This window comes from Elephas maximus, chromosome 9 (genome assembly GCF_024166365.1).
Source record: "Elephas maximus indicus isolate mEleMax1 chromosome 9, mEleMax1 primary haplotype, whole genome shotgun sequence".
NCBI lineage: Eukaryota > Metazoa > Chordata > Mammalia > Proboscidea > Elephantidae > Elephas > Elephas maximus.
In genome coordinates, this window is record NC_064827.1 from 95,913,158 (window position 1) to 95,925,834 (window position 12,677).

Here is a 12,677-nt window from a genome sequence, read left to right on the forward strand (position 1 = left end):
CACCGGGGTACTTCGAGTCTCAGTCAGACCATCAAGTCTGGTCTTATGAGAATTTGGGGTCTGCCTCCCACTGCTCTCCTTCTCCCTCAGGGGTTCTCTGTTGTGTTCCCTGTCAGGGCAGTCGTCGGTTGTAGCCAGGCACCAACTAGTTCTTCTGGTCTCAGGATGAGGTAGTCGCTGGTTCATGTGGCCCTTTCTGTCTCTTGGGCTTGTAATCACCTTGCGTCCTTGATGTTCTTCATTCTCCTTTGATCCAGGTGGGTTGAGACCAATTGATGCATCTTAGATACAGCCACTGTGTATTTTGAGCACCTTGGAACTTAGGGAGCTCATCTTCCAGTACTACATCAGATGATTTTCTGTTCTGATCCATAGGGTTTTCGTTGACTAGCCTTTGGAAGTAGATTACCAGGCCTTTCCTCCTAGTCTTAGTCTGGAAACACCACTGAAACCTGTCCACCATGGGTGACCCTGCTGGTATTTGAAATACTGGTAGCATAGCTTCCAACATCATAGCAACAGGCAAGCCACCACAGTATGACAAACTGACAGGTGCATGAAAAAGCATTTAGTAAATAGACATCCAATAAATACACGTCACGTAATAGCCCCCCTTGCTCATATTTATTGGCATCATGTATTGTTTCTTTCTTCTGGAACTTTGGAAGCACTGGATCAATGACTCTACTTCTAACACTGATTTCTCCCTGACAATCCAGGTATTGGGTCTTGAAGTATTGAGGCCATTTCCCCAGAGCAGTGGAAATATGCACTAACAGATTGCGAACTGCCAAAAACCTCCTTCCAGTTCAGTCAGAACATTGTCAGTGACAGTAATGTTGACAGTTTTTGCTTCAGAAAAAATATAGGTATAATGTGATTTCAGTTATTCATCTCCTCAGGTTGATGGGTGAAATTCTGAGCACTGTTTTCAGACACTTGGTGAAGAGTCAATAGTTATCCATTTCTCACCCCTCCTGACAAAGCTGCCATCACACTGTTGCGTCTTAAGAATCTTTCAGTACATGAAGAACAGACAAGTTTTGGTTAGCTTAGTTTTAGACACGCTTCAGTGTATGCGGGTATTAAGATTTTATGTTCTATTACTTACACCCACTCCTATCGGATCCCTTCAGCATTATGGTTATGAAAGCACGTTTCTTTGTTCCTTAATATATGTGGATTTATTTTCCCCCACTGTTTAAAATAAAGTTTGTCAATATTGCCAAAATGGTAGACCTGGTCCTACTATTTTTCCCTTGGATACCAGAACTCTTAAATTGGGATCAGTGGCTTGGTGACCGAACACTAACTCACCCCAAAATAACTATGGCAAAATGTAAGAAATAATCCGTAAATGTGAAATCCCCTTCCCCTTGCACGGTGAGAAGATAGACTGAACATGAGGAGCAGGTTTTATGTCCGAATAGCACAAATAAAAACATGGTGTTGGTCTGCAAGGATAACGGAAGGTGGTTGTTTTAGGAAATTATTAGGAGAAATCTTTCAGGTGTCAGAAAACTGAACTTAGTGACAGTGCCTTTCAGGTCATCTTTGATGCATGTTCCGTATATACTCATCCTTGGGCTATTGTTACCCGAAGCAGGTCCTGCCAGGTGCAGCTTCTAGTCAATAAATTCACACCGAGGTGAGGAGGGAGGAAGAGTGTTTATTGCAAGTACGCAGGCAAGGAGCAAGGAGGTATATACCTCAAATTAAGCTCCCTGAACAAAGGGAGGCAGTATCTTTTATACTGTGCTTCACAAAGAAGCACATACAAACATCATGGACTACATAGGTTGTCATGGCGTGCAGGTGCAGTAAGACAAATTGTATTTTTTTTTCCTTTAGTATGTATAGAAAATGGCAAATAAGTCCTGTCCTGGGCGGAGATCTTACACTTTTGAGGCTAATAAACTGGGTTTGGCTGGTTTAAGACAGGAACTGGGCCACAGGCATCATTCAGGGTCTTTGAGGACAATGGACAGGAGAGGGCAGGTTCCCCTTGGTAATGGCTGAGCAGCTGCTAACTGAGCCACACACAGCACTGTCTATCACTTAAGGTTTTGCCTGGAAATGAACAGGAGCAGTGGGTCCTGCTTGATAACGGCTAAGCAGCTGCTGGCTGTGTTAGCTATCAATCCTTCCTTCTCTTTGGGGATATGGCAATAAGCCATGCTCCCTTGGTTGTGGAGAGCATTTTCTAAAATGGCCAACAACTTCTCAGTGTAAGAGATTGTATTGAACATAAGCGTCTATGCTTGTTTTTTTTTTTTTCTCTTTTTTGTAGCATGCACCAAGATAGACAAAAAGGAAAGTATTGTACAGAACAGCAGATGAAAATTCCTGTCACAATTAAAAAAAAAAAAAGTAAACAAATGCTTTAGTCAATTATAGTTAAGTAAACAGGAGGTGAACCAGTCAAAGATATTTGACCTGTCTTGGTTAGGAACATGAAGCCAAGTAGCTTTCTGATGTATTGACAAAACCAATGTTTAGTTATGTAGGTCATACTTGTTACTGATTGGGCTAATTTGACAAAAGTGTTACTATGCCAAGACCGCATGAGGGAAAGTTAGGAGAAGAATGAAGGTGAGGTACCACAGCTTCATATGTTCATGAAACAGGGTCTAGCTTAAGAGACTTACTATCTTAAACAGGTGAAATATTAACAAACTCTATCGACGGTGGTGGGTATGGGTTAAAAACTCAGAATCTCTTAAACAGATACTCCAGGTCTTGTAATGGCTCACAATTCCAGTTGCCCTGAAGAGTTGTCATTGTAGGGTTGGGGTCTGGGGCAGGTGCCACTTTCAGCCAGGTGTGGTGAATCCAAAGTTTGACTCCTTTCAGTTTCACCACCGTATGTGGGATGACAAGTACTTTAGGGGGTCCTTTTCACTTGGGCTGGAGAGGCTTACCTTTCCAGGCATGGAACAAGACCCAATCTCCTATGCGTGGACCGTCACCTAAGGAGGGTGTTCTTGTCTGGCAAGGGTATATCTGTGGAGAGAATAAAGGACAGCAGACAAAGAATGCAAATACTTTTGTACAGATTTTTCACCTATTGCAACTAAATGGTCACCATTCATCAGTCCGTGATTTTTCAAGAGGGGCTTTCCACCGACTAGCTCAAAATGGTATCATTTAAGACTGCTTTTGGGAGCTGTCTTAACCCTAAGTAAGGCTATAGGGAAAGCCTGTTGATTTTGCTTTTTGACAACACCTTTGTTATGTGTGTTTTAAGTGTCTGGTTCATTCTTTCAACCTTTCTGCTTGATTGTGGTTTCCAGACTGCATGTAGTTGACAGTCCTCCAATTTTTGAGTTATGGCGTCTGTGGCTATTCCTTGACTCTCATACACAAACAGTTCAAAAGGTTTCACTAGATTGGGGAGCCCTAGGGCTGGGGCCAATACGAGTTTTTTTTAATTGTCTAGAAGGTTTTTTGTTGTGCATCAGTCCAACTAAAAGGATCTGAATTTTTCTCTTCAGTTGCTTTACGTAAAAGTTTGGCTATTAGTCCAAAGTTGGGAATCTAGATTCTACAAAAATCTGCCATTCCCAGGAATCCTCAGAATTGCCTCCTGGACCTGGGAGGTGAGATTGCACAAATAGTCTCTTTTCTCTCTGGAAGCAGTTCTCTTCTTCCCTGAGAGATTCAGAATCCTAGGAATGTAACCTTGCCTTGGGAAATCTGGGCCATAGGTCTGGATACTTTGTAGCCAGCCTGGCCCAGAAAGTTAAGAGTGGTGAGAGTGTTTAAATGTGATTCTTCTTTATTCTTGCTTGCTATGAACAAGTCATCCACATTCTGAAGTAGAACTCCATTTTGGAGGGTTAACTCTCTTAAGTCTTTAGCCAGAGTGGTACCAAATAATGTGGGGCTATTTTTGAACACCTGTGGGAGTACAATCCAGCAGAACTGTTGTTTATCCTCCTTTTGGGGCCCTCCCACTCAAAGGCAAGCAGTTCTTGGTTCTTAGGCTTTAATGGTATACAAAAGAAAGCATCTTTTACGTCTAGAACAGTATACCAAGCAAAATCTCCTGAAAGAGTGACTAGCAAAGTATATGGATTTGGCACCATGGGATGGACTATAGCTACTATTTGGTTAAATGCTCTGAGGTCTTGAAAAGCTCTGTACTCATTGGAATGAGGTTTCTTTACAGGCAAAATTGGTGTATTATAAGCAGATTGCCACAGTCTTATGAGTCCAGATTTTAGGTATTGGTGGATAAATGGGCAGAGGCCTCATTTCACCTCTAGCCTTAGAGGGTATTGCTCTGCCTGGGATGGGTTGATTCCTGGTAACACTTCAGCCTTAAATGGAACAACGTTTTTAACTCTCCCTGGTTGCCCTTGCACCTATACCCAAGGGACTACTACATCCTCTATCTGTTTAAGCACAGTATTAATGGGGGCTGCAATGAGTGTGATGAGGGTCAACAGTTGGGCCTGAATTCTCCATCCTTGCTCCTTAGGTACTGTTAAATTTATTTTACCATCTTGGAAATGGATTTGAGATTGTATTTACAAAGCACATCTCACCCTAGTAAAGGAACTGGGAACTGCAGCATGTAGAGAAAAGAGTGAGTTAAACTAGAGTCACTGATTGAGTATTCCATGAGTTGGATAAAATTCCTAGTAACCTTTCTTTGGGTAACTGCCACTACCGGTGTTGATTTCTTTGATAAGAGTCCCTTTAGATTGTTAATAACCGAATGGGTGGCTCCTGTGTTCAGTAAAAAGTCAATCTTTTCTCCCCTGACCTTTATTTTAACCAGCGGCTCTTCAGGGGAAACTGGAATAAGATTGGCCCCTGGTCCTGCCTCAGTCTGACTCTTCCTCATGGTATATCATAACCTTTTCGGGTTCCTTCAGGGCCCTCCCTCTCTTAGGGCATTCTCTCTTCCAATGTCTTTCTTGCGTATACTATGTACACTGATTCTTTCCTAGTTTTGGCCAGGGCTCTGGGCCCTGGGGGAACTTCTCAGGCAGCTGCAGAAGCAGGCCTCTTCTGGATGAAAAGCAGCTGCATGCATGGCAGCCTGCTGTCTCAGTCTCTGAGTTTCTTTTCACTCTTGTGTCCATTCTCAGATGAGATAGACTTTAAATGCTATTTCTATCAGCTGAGAAATCCCCATTCTCATACTGCCTTAGACCTTCTGTAACTTCTCTCTTATGTCGGGGGCACTTTGCCCCATAAATATCATAGGTACCATACGAGTGTTTTCAGGCACCTTAGAATCTAGATCAGTAAATTGTCTGACAACCATGAAAATCCATTCAAGGAAGGTGGAGGGGTCTTTCTCCAGTTTTTGTTTAACTTCATATTCTTTGTTTAAATTCTTTTGTTTAGGTGCCCCATTTTTTAGCCCAGTGAGTAAGTAGTCATGGTACTGGCTTAATCTGGCTTGGCTGGCCTGGGTGTTTGTGTCCCAACCTCATTCAGTGGCTGGCACAGCCAAATCTACAGGGAGATGGTCATCGGCATCTTGCTGGTGGATCCTATCTGCTTTTTCCATGGCCTTTTCAAAAACCATTCTCCTCTCCTCCAGAGGGAGTAAAATGTCAGATAAGGCTTGCCAGTCTGCCCAATTAGGGTAGTGAGTTTTAAAATAGAAGCAAAAAGATCATGCATTGGCTTAGGATCCTCTCAAGATGCTGGTAGATTGTTTTTCCAATTGAATAAATCAGAAGTCATGACTGGACTATGTACCCAGACCATGGCTGGTGCTTCTGTTACCTGTCTTCACCTCTACCTGGCACAGGGAGTTGCCTCAAAGGGTAGAGCCCTGTTGAGGGTCCTGGGGCCCCTGGACAGAACTGGGCACCACTGCGAGTGTGCAATGGGGAAAGCATCTCAACACCAGAGGCCTCAGGGGCTGATGAAGGATTTACAGAATGCGGTGGGGGGGGAGGGCAGTCTATGACCTCCAGTTAAAACTGGGTCCTCTCCCAGAGGACAAGACAAAACGGGTTTTAACCTGGGATTTTTCATTGTTTCTGCAAACTCTTATTTTGCCACAATGACATAGAACCTTCAACATACATTTTCTCATTCCATTTTCCTTCTTTAGTACAGGACAAATCTAACTGCAGGATGTTGTTTTAATTTATGGGCCCACTCCCACACCATTGTTTGCCATCCCTGAGCTTGTATTGGGGCCAGGTGTGTTACAAAAAAAAAAAAAATTTCTCTTTAGACTTTTTCATTGGGCCATATCCAAAATAAGATCAATTCTTTAAAATACACCCTAGAGGACTGCATTCGGAATGCTTGAATTTTTTCCCATGGTACCAAAATCTAAAACTACCGATGCCTATTTAAAATGAAAGTGTTTGACCCAACCTTCACTGGCTAAGCATTACCAGAATTTACAGTCTGTCAACTTTCTACAAATGGGACTTATTTTTATACCAAACCTGGAGACACAGATGCTTATTCACAATGAAAGTGTTTGACCTGAACTTCACTAGTTAAGCACTACCAGATCGACAGTCTACCCACTTTCTGAACAATAGGACTTATTTCTGTACTCACCAAGTGAGTCTTTTCCCTCTTCCTGGAGCACCTGGCACTTCTCCTTTTCACGCAGTCTGACACCAACAGGCCCGAGGTTGGCTCTGGCCTCAAGGGCTGAAACAAATCCCTCGCAGAGAAAGGTTACCAGTGTGCACTTGAGAGAAGTGGTCAACTTCTGTTGGCCAGAGGTGATTTCCGGAGTCAGGCAGCACCAGTCTCATCTGAGTTTGCCAGAATTTGTTACCCTAACCAGGTCCTGCCTGGCGTGGCTTCTCATCAATAAAGACACACCGAGGTGAGGAGAGAGGAAAAGCATTCACTGCACGCGTGCAGGCAAGGAGAAAGGAGGTGTATACCTCAAATCAAGCTCCCCAAACAAAGGGAGTGTCATGGATTGAATTATGTCCTCCCCAAAATGTGTGTATCAACTTGGTTAGCCCATAATTCCTAGTACTGTGTGGTTGTCCTCCATTTTGTGATTGTAATTTAATGTTGAGAAGATTAGGGTGAGATTGTAACACGACCCTTACTCAGGTCACCTCCCTGATCCAAGGTAAAAAGAGTTTCCCTCTCAAGTATCTCTCTTGGGAGATAAAAGTAAAGGGAAGCAAGCAGAGAGTTAGGAACCTCATACCACCAAGAAAGCAGCACCAGGAGCAGAGCGCATCCTTTAGACCTGAGGTTCCTGCACTTGAGAAGCTCCTCGACCAGGGAAAGATTGAGGACAAGGACCTTCCTCCAGAGCCGACAAAGAGAAAGCCTTCCCCTGGAGCTGACACCCTGAATTTGGACTTATAACCTACTAGACCATGAGAGAATAAATTTCTCTTTGTTAAAGCCATCCACTTGTGATATTTCTATCATAGCAGCACTAGATGACTAAGACAGAGAGGCAGAACCTTTTATGCCATCCTTCACAAGGAAGTACATACAAACATCATGGACTACATAGGCTATCATAGCACGCGGGCACAGTAAGACAAATTGCATTTTTTCCCCCTTAGTATGTACAGAAAATGACAAATAAGTCCTGCCCTGGGCAGAGATCTTACACTTTTGAGGTTAATAAACTGGGTTTGAGTTGTTTAAGGCAAGAACTGAACCATACACAGCATTCAGGGTCTTTGAGAACAAGGGACAGGAGGGGGCAGGTTCCACTTGCTAATGGCTAAGTAGCTGCTAATTGAGCCATACACAGAGTTGTCTATCACTTAAAGTTTTGCTTGATAATGGACAAGAGGAGCAGATCTTACATGATAATGGCTAAGCAACTTCTGGCTGCATTTGCTTTCACTATAACGTAAAAGTTTGTTCATATTTATGATCCTTGAAGTACCTATAGGCTAAAAAAAAAGAAACAATCTCTGCAAAGATCAATTTCACAAGGCCTATCAGAATTTAAAATATCAATACTTTTAATTCCAGCAAATACACATCTAGGTATTTCTCTTGTTATTACGCTGGCACGCAGCCAAGATAATGTATTTGCAAGGTTACTGCAGAACTGTTTGCAATGTCAAAGGACTATAAGTAATTAGAGGTGCATTTACTAAATAAATTATAGTACATCTTTACAATGGAATATTACACAGCTAAGGAGGAGGAGTCCTCGTGGAGCAGTGGTTAAGCACTCAGCTGTTAACCGAAAGGCCAGTAATTTGAACCTACCAACTGCTCCATGGGACAAATATGTGGCAGTCTGCTTCCATAAAGATTACAGCCTTGGAAACCCTATGGGGAAGTTCTACTATGTCCTATAGGATCACTAAGAGTTGAAATCAACTCAGTGGCAACAGCTTTTTTTTTTTTAATTAAGAAGAATGATGTAGCTCAATATATACTGGCTAGAAAGATCTACAAGATTTATTCTTAAGTTTTAAAAAGGTGTAAAATAGAATGTAAAGTATTTTATCATTTGTAAGAGTATATACATGTATATACATGTATCTATACGTGCATATATGTTTGTGTATGCATAGACTGTCTTTGGAAGTTTATACTAAAAGCTGATAAAGATATTTATTTGAGGGAGTGAACCAAGTAGCTGGAGGAAAAAATTAAGAGGTAACTTTACTTCCCGGTACCTTTTGAATTGTGTCCATGTACATGTGTCAGCTATTAAAAATAACTGAATGATTTCAAATAAGAATCAATCCAAAAAACAAACATGTGAAATGATTTTTCTTCTACTTTAATTCTACCATAGAACTTCAAAGGGAACATTTAAAAGTTTGAAATATTGTCCTTAATTTGGTAGGTGCCCTATGTCTTGACCAAAGCTGTACATCAAAAGAAAAGAAGGCACCCAACGTCAAGGGTTGTGGCCCTTACACACACAAACTAAGCCCTGAGTTTGGGTGGAGACTGGGAGAGCTGGGGATTGTTCAAAACTGTGTTCAATTTTTGTTCTTGAAATTTTGGGAAATAGAAGAAAAACCAGGCAATTAGAAAGCAGGCCTTATAGTAAACACTTCAAGGTTTACTTTTTTAATTAATTAGAGATTTTTGTCCTTATAACTTCTAAAGATGTTAATGGAATTACACCCAGCATTTGCTTAGTTAATTAAGAGTTAAATAAAGGTAGTTGATGTGGTCTTCTTCCAAACTACCAGAAGAGTCCTTGTATTCATTTCTCCCTCAATCTCTACGTTCACCTTCTGGCCTTAAGAACAGAGCAATAGCTGGGTTTTTGCTGACCCTTTCTCTTTACAAGATAATCTGCATTTGGAAGGGTTAGGAAGGAAAATGCTTCCACAAAGGAAAAAGAACAAGAAGCTGTAATCTGTCTTAACGCTTCTCTCTCCCTACATTACGTTCACATCCTGAAGGGAGATGGAATGATGATTTAAGTTGTTTCAAGCAAACACCAGCCTATCAAATTCTGTTGAATGGATGAAGAGTATTTATCATCCATACTTCACTCCCTTTCCTAGTGTTCTATATCACTGTTCTTTTTAAGTGAATAAGACTTAGTCAACACTGAAACAAATATCCCCTTTGTTATATTTATATATGTTTAAAAAAAAAAGAAATTTATCATAAAGTGAATATTGAAGATATTCCTCGATGAGGAATGACCTGAGAGCAAAATATCTGTTGAAGGAAATAAACCTACATATTAAGAACCAATAGTTCTTCACCTCCATCTAACAGAGTTCCAATAAAGATGGCTACAAAAGCACATAATCATAAGCCAGTGTCCTAAGGGTTAAATCATCGCAAGGAATGAAGAAAGATGATTATGTGCCATTGACTTAGTAATAGAGAATGTTGTAATTTATCCCAATAGCTATGTTTTCTCCCACAATATTTTGGCTTTGCCAAGCAGATTGATATCCTTCAAGTGTTAGTTCTTACTTACACATTTCCACATTTTAAAATGTGTAATGAGGGCTCACATGCCTTACACACATACATATTTATAAACGTAATCCTTCTATTTCAATCTCAAAATACAAGTGGTCAGTTCTCAAGGCACCAACAGTGAAGGCTTCATGGGCAGTGGAGAAACATGGTGTGTGGTTTTCTAGGGTTTATAAGAGAGTGTCACAAAGTGGGTGGCTTAAAAGAACAGAAATTTATTGTCACAGTTCTAGAGGCTAGTAGACCAAATTCAGGGTATCAGCAAGTCCTTGTTTTCTCTGGAGATATTAGGTGAAAACCCTTTCTTGTCTCTCCCAGCATCTGGTAAGCCCAAGCATTCCTTGTCTTGCAGCTGCTTCCTAACTCCGTCTACACAGGGCTGGCCATTTTCCTTCTGTCTGTCTCTCTATGTCTCTTTTCTTTTATATGGAGTCACTCAAATTGGATTAGGACCTATCCTACTCCAAAACGACTTCATGTTAACTTACGTAATAACAAGGTCACTTTCACAAGTATCAGAGAGGTTAGGATTTCAACCTATCTTTTGGGAGGACACAATTCAATCCATGAACTGGCTTCCCTCTCTCCAGCCAACATTAGTCAAACATTCAAATTCATTTTAAAGTTAGTCTCTGCTAAACTTAATTAGGGAAGTAAATCTACTAAAGGAAAATACATGCCATAAGCCCTCAGTAATACAGGGGTTATTTTATGGCACCTAAGAAAATAAGAAAATAGGCACTGAAATGCTTATGAGGAAAACAGCTCTTGGCACATGGATTCCACAAAACCCGATCTTTATAATAATGGTCTGTCTTCTGGAAATCTAAAGACTTATCCGTGTATGAATAATTACCTTGCCATATCTTGGCAAATCAGAAGGTAAAGCCAGTCAGGAATTTTACAAACACAAAATTTATGAGACAGAACCCTCACAGAGCTATATTCTTTACCTGGCTTTGTCCCCTACAGTGTTGTATTGCAAAATAATTTCCTTTGCTTGGTTCCCCGCCCTCGATTTTGCATTTGAATCCTGCTCTTGCTTGGAGGTTACATGTAAACCCCATTGCATCTGCATAGCGTGGTTAAGAATGTTGCTGAGGTAACTCATATGAACTCCCTACTTGTAAACCCTTTTAAAAGCCTGCCCGCTCTTGGTTCTTGGCAGCAATGGCTCTGACTGCTCCACTTCCTTGTACAAGGAAATAAAGGTGGCTTTCTTGTTCTCCCACCTCAGTCTCTCGACTGTTGGCCAATACGAGTCATGCCAAGTAACAGCCTGGGGTTTCCACCTGGTAACATTTATTTTTGAAGTTACATAGGTTTCATGCAGAAGGAAGCATGATAGTGACACGGGTTGTTAAAATCCATTATGTCACTGCTTATTTTGCACATGTGACTGCATGCTCATTAATCATCACAAAAAGTCATGTGTGATAGGTGCTTTATTAGTTTTCTATTGCCGCTATTAACAAATTGGAGTCCTGGTGCCGAAGTTGTTAAGCCTTCAGCTGCAAACCAAATGTTGGCTATTCAAATCCACCCTATGGGGCAGTTCTACTCTGTCCTATAGGGCCTCTATGAGTCAGAATTGACTCAACGGCAATGGGTGCTGTAACAAATTACTACAGGCTTAGTGATTTCAAACAACAGAAATTTGTTCTAGCACAGTTCTAGAGGCTAAAAGACTGAAATGAGTCTTGGGGAGCTAAAATCAAGGTATCAGCAGGGCTGGTTTCTTCTGGAGGCTCCTGAGGAGAATCCATTCCTTGCCTCTTCCAGCTTCTGGTGGCTGCCGTCACTCCTTGATTTCTGGTCCCATCACTCAAATCACAGTGCTTTCTCCTCTTCTATAGTCAAACATCTCCCTCTGCCTCTCTTTTATAAGCACGCTTGTGATTATATTTAAGGCTCACCTAGACAACTTAAGATAATTTCCCCATCTAAAGATCCTTAATTTAATCACATCTGCAAAGTCCCTTTTGCCATATGTTAAAAATAGAATTTTCACTATGTTAAATTTGTATATAAACCCATTAGCTTTATTTTTTCAGTTCATGAACTGGGGAATATACGGTCCGAGAGTCAGATGAGAGTTCTGAAGGACAAGCAGAGAAGATCAGAATTATATGGGCAAAGTGGTATAAGAATAAGGAAGTAACACTGGGCAAAAACAGTGATTGGCTAGTTTGAACTTTTGTAGCCAGGTCACAGACTATAACTGAGGAAGCAAGCACAGATTGGTTGACTTAGGTTTCAGCTCCTGGAAAGGTCAATTGATTGACTTAGATTCTGGCTCCTTGGAAGGTTAGCCATTTACGTATGTTAAGAACCTAAATGCTCAGAGAAACACCAAAAATTAGTGTAACAGAATGTATTTATTGTGAGTAGATATAATTCAAATTAGCCAGTGTCAATCTGAAAGTATCGGGAAGGCACTCCAAAGAGAGGGTAGTGAAAGCAGGTTATATAGGTGGGGTCCGGGCAGGGTAGTTTCCTAAGGGTCATTGTAAATTCCTTCCATGTTGGTTTCTCAGAGCATGTGCAGGGCTTCAGGATCAGTCAGTTGTAAAAATATTCATTAAGTACATGCCTTATATGCTAAAACACAGCTTCCAGTCAGACCCTGGAGTTCCTGCTTCTCGAAACTGGATCCACATAGATAACTCTCCAAAAGAGCCCAATGCCTAAGGCAAAACAGCCTCCACTAAGCTGTGTGCTAGTCTATTGTTTGACCTGAAGGTAACTCCAGGAAAACCAGTTCCTTAAAGGCTCAAGGCATTGGT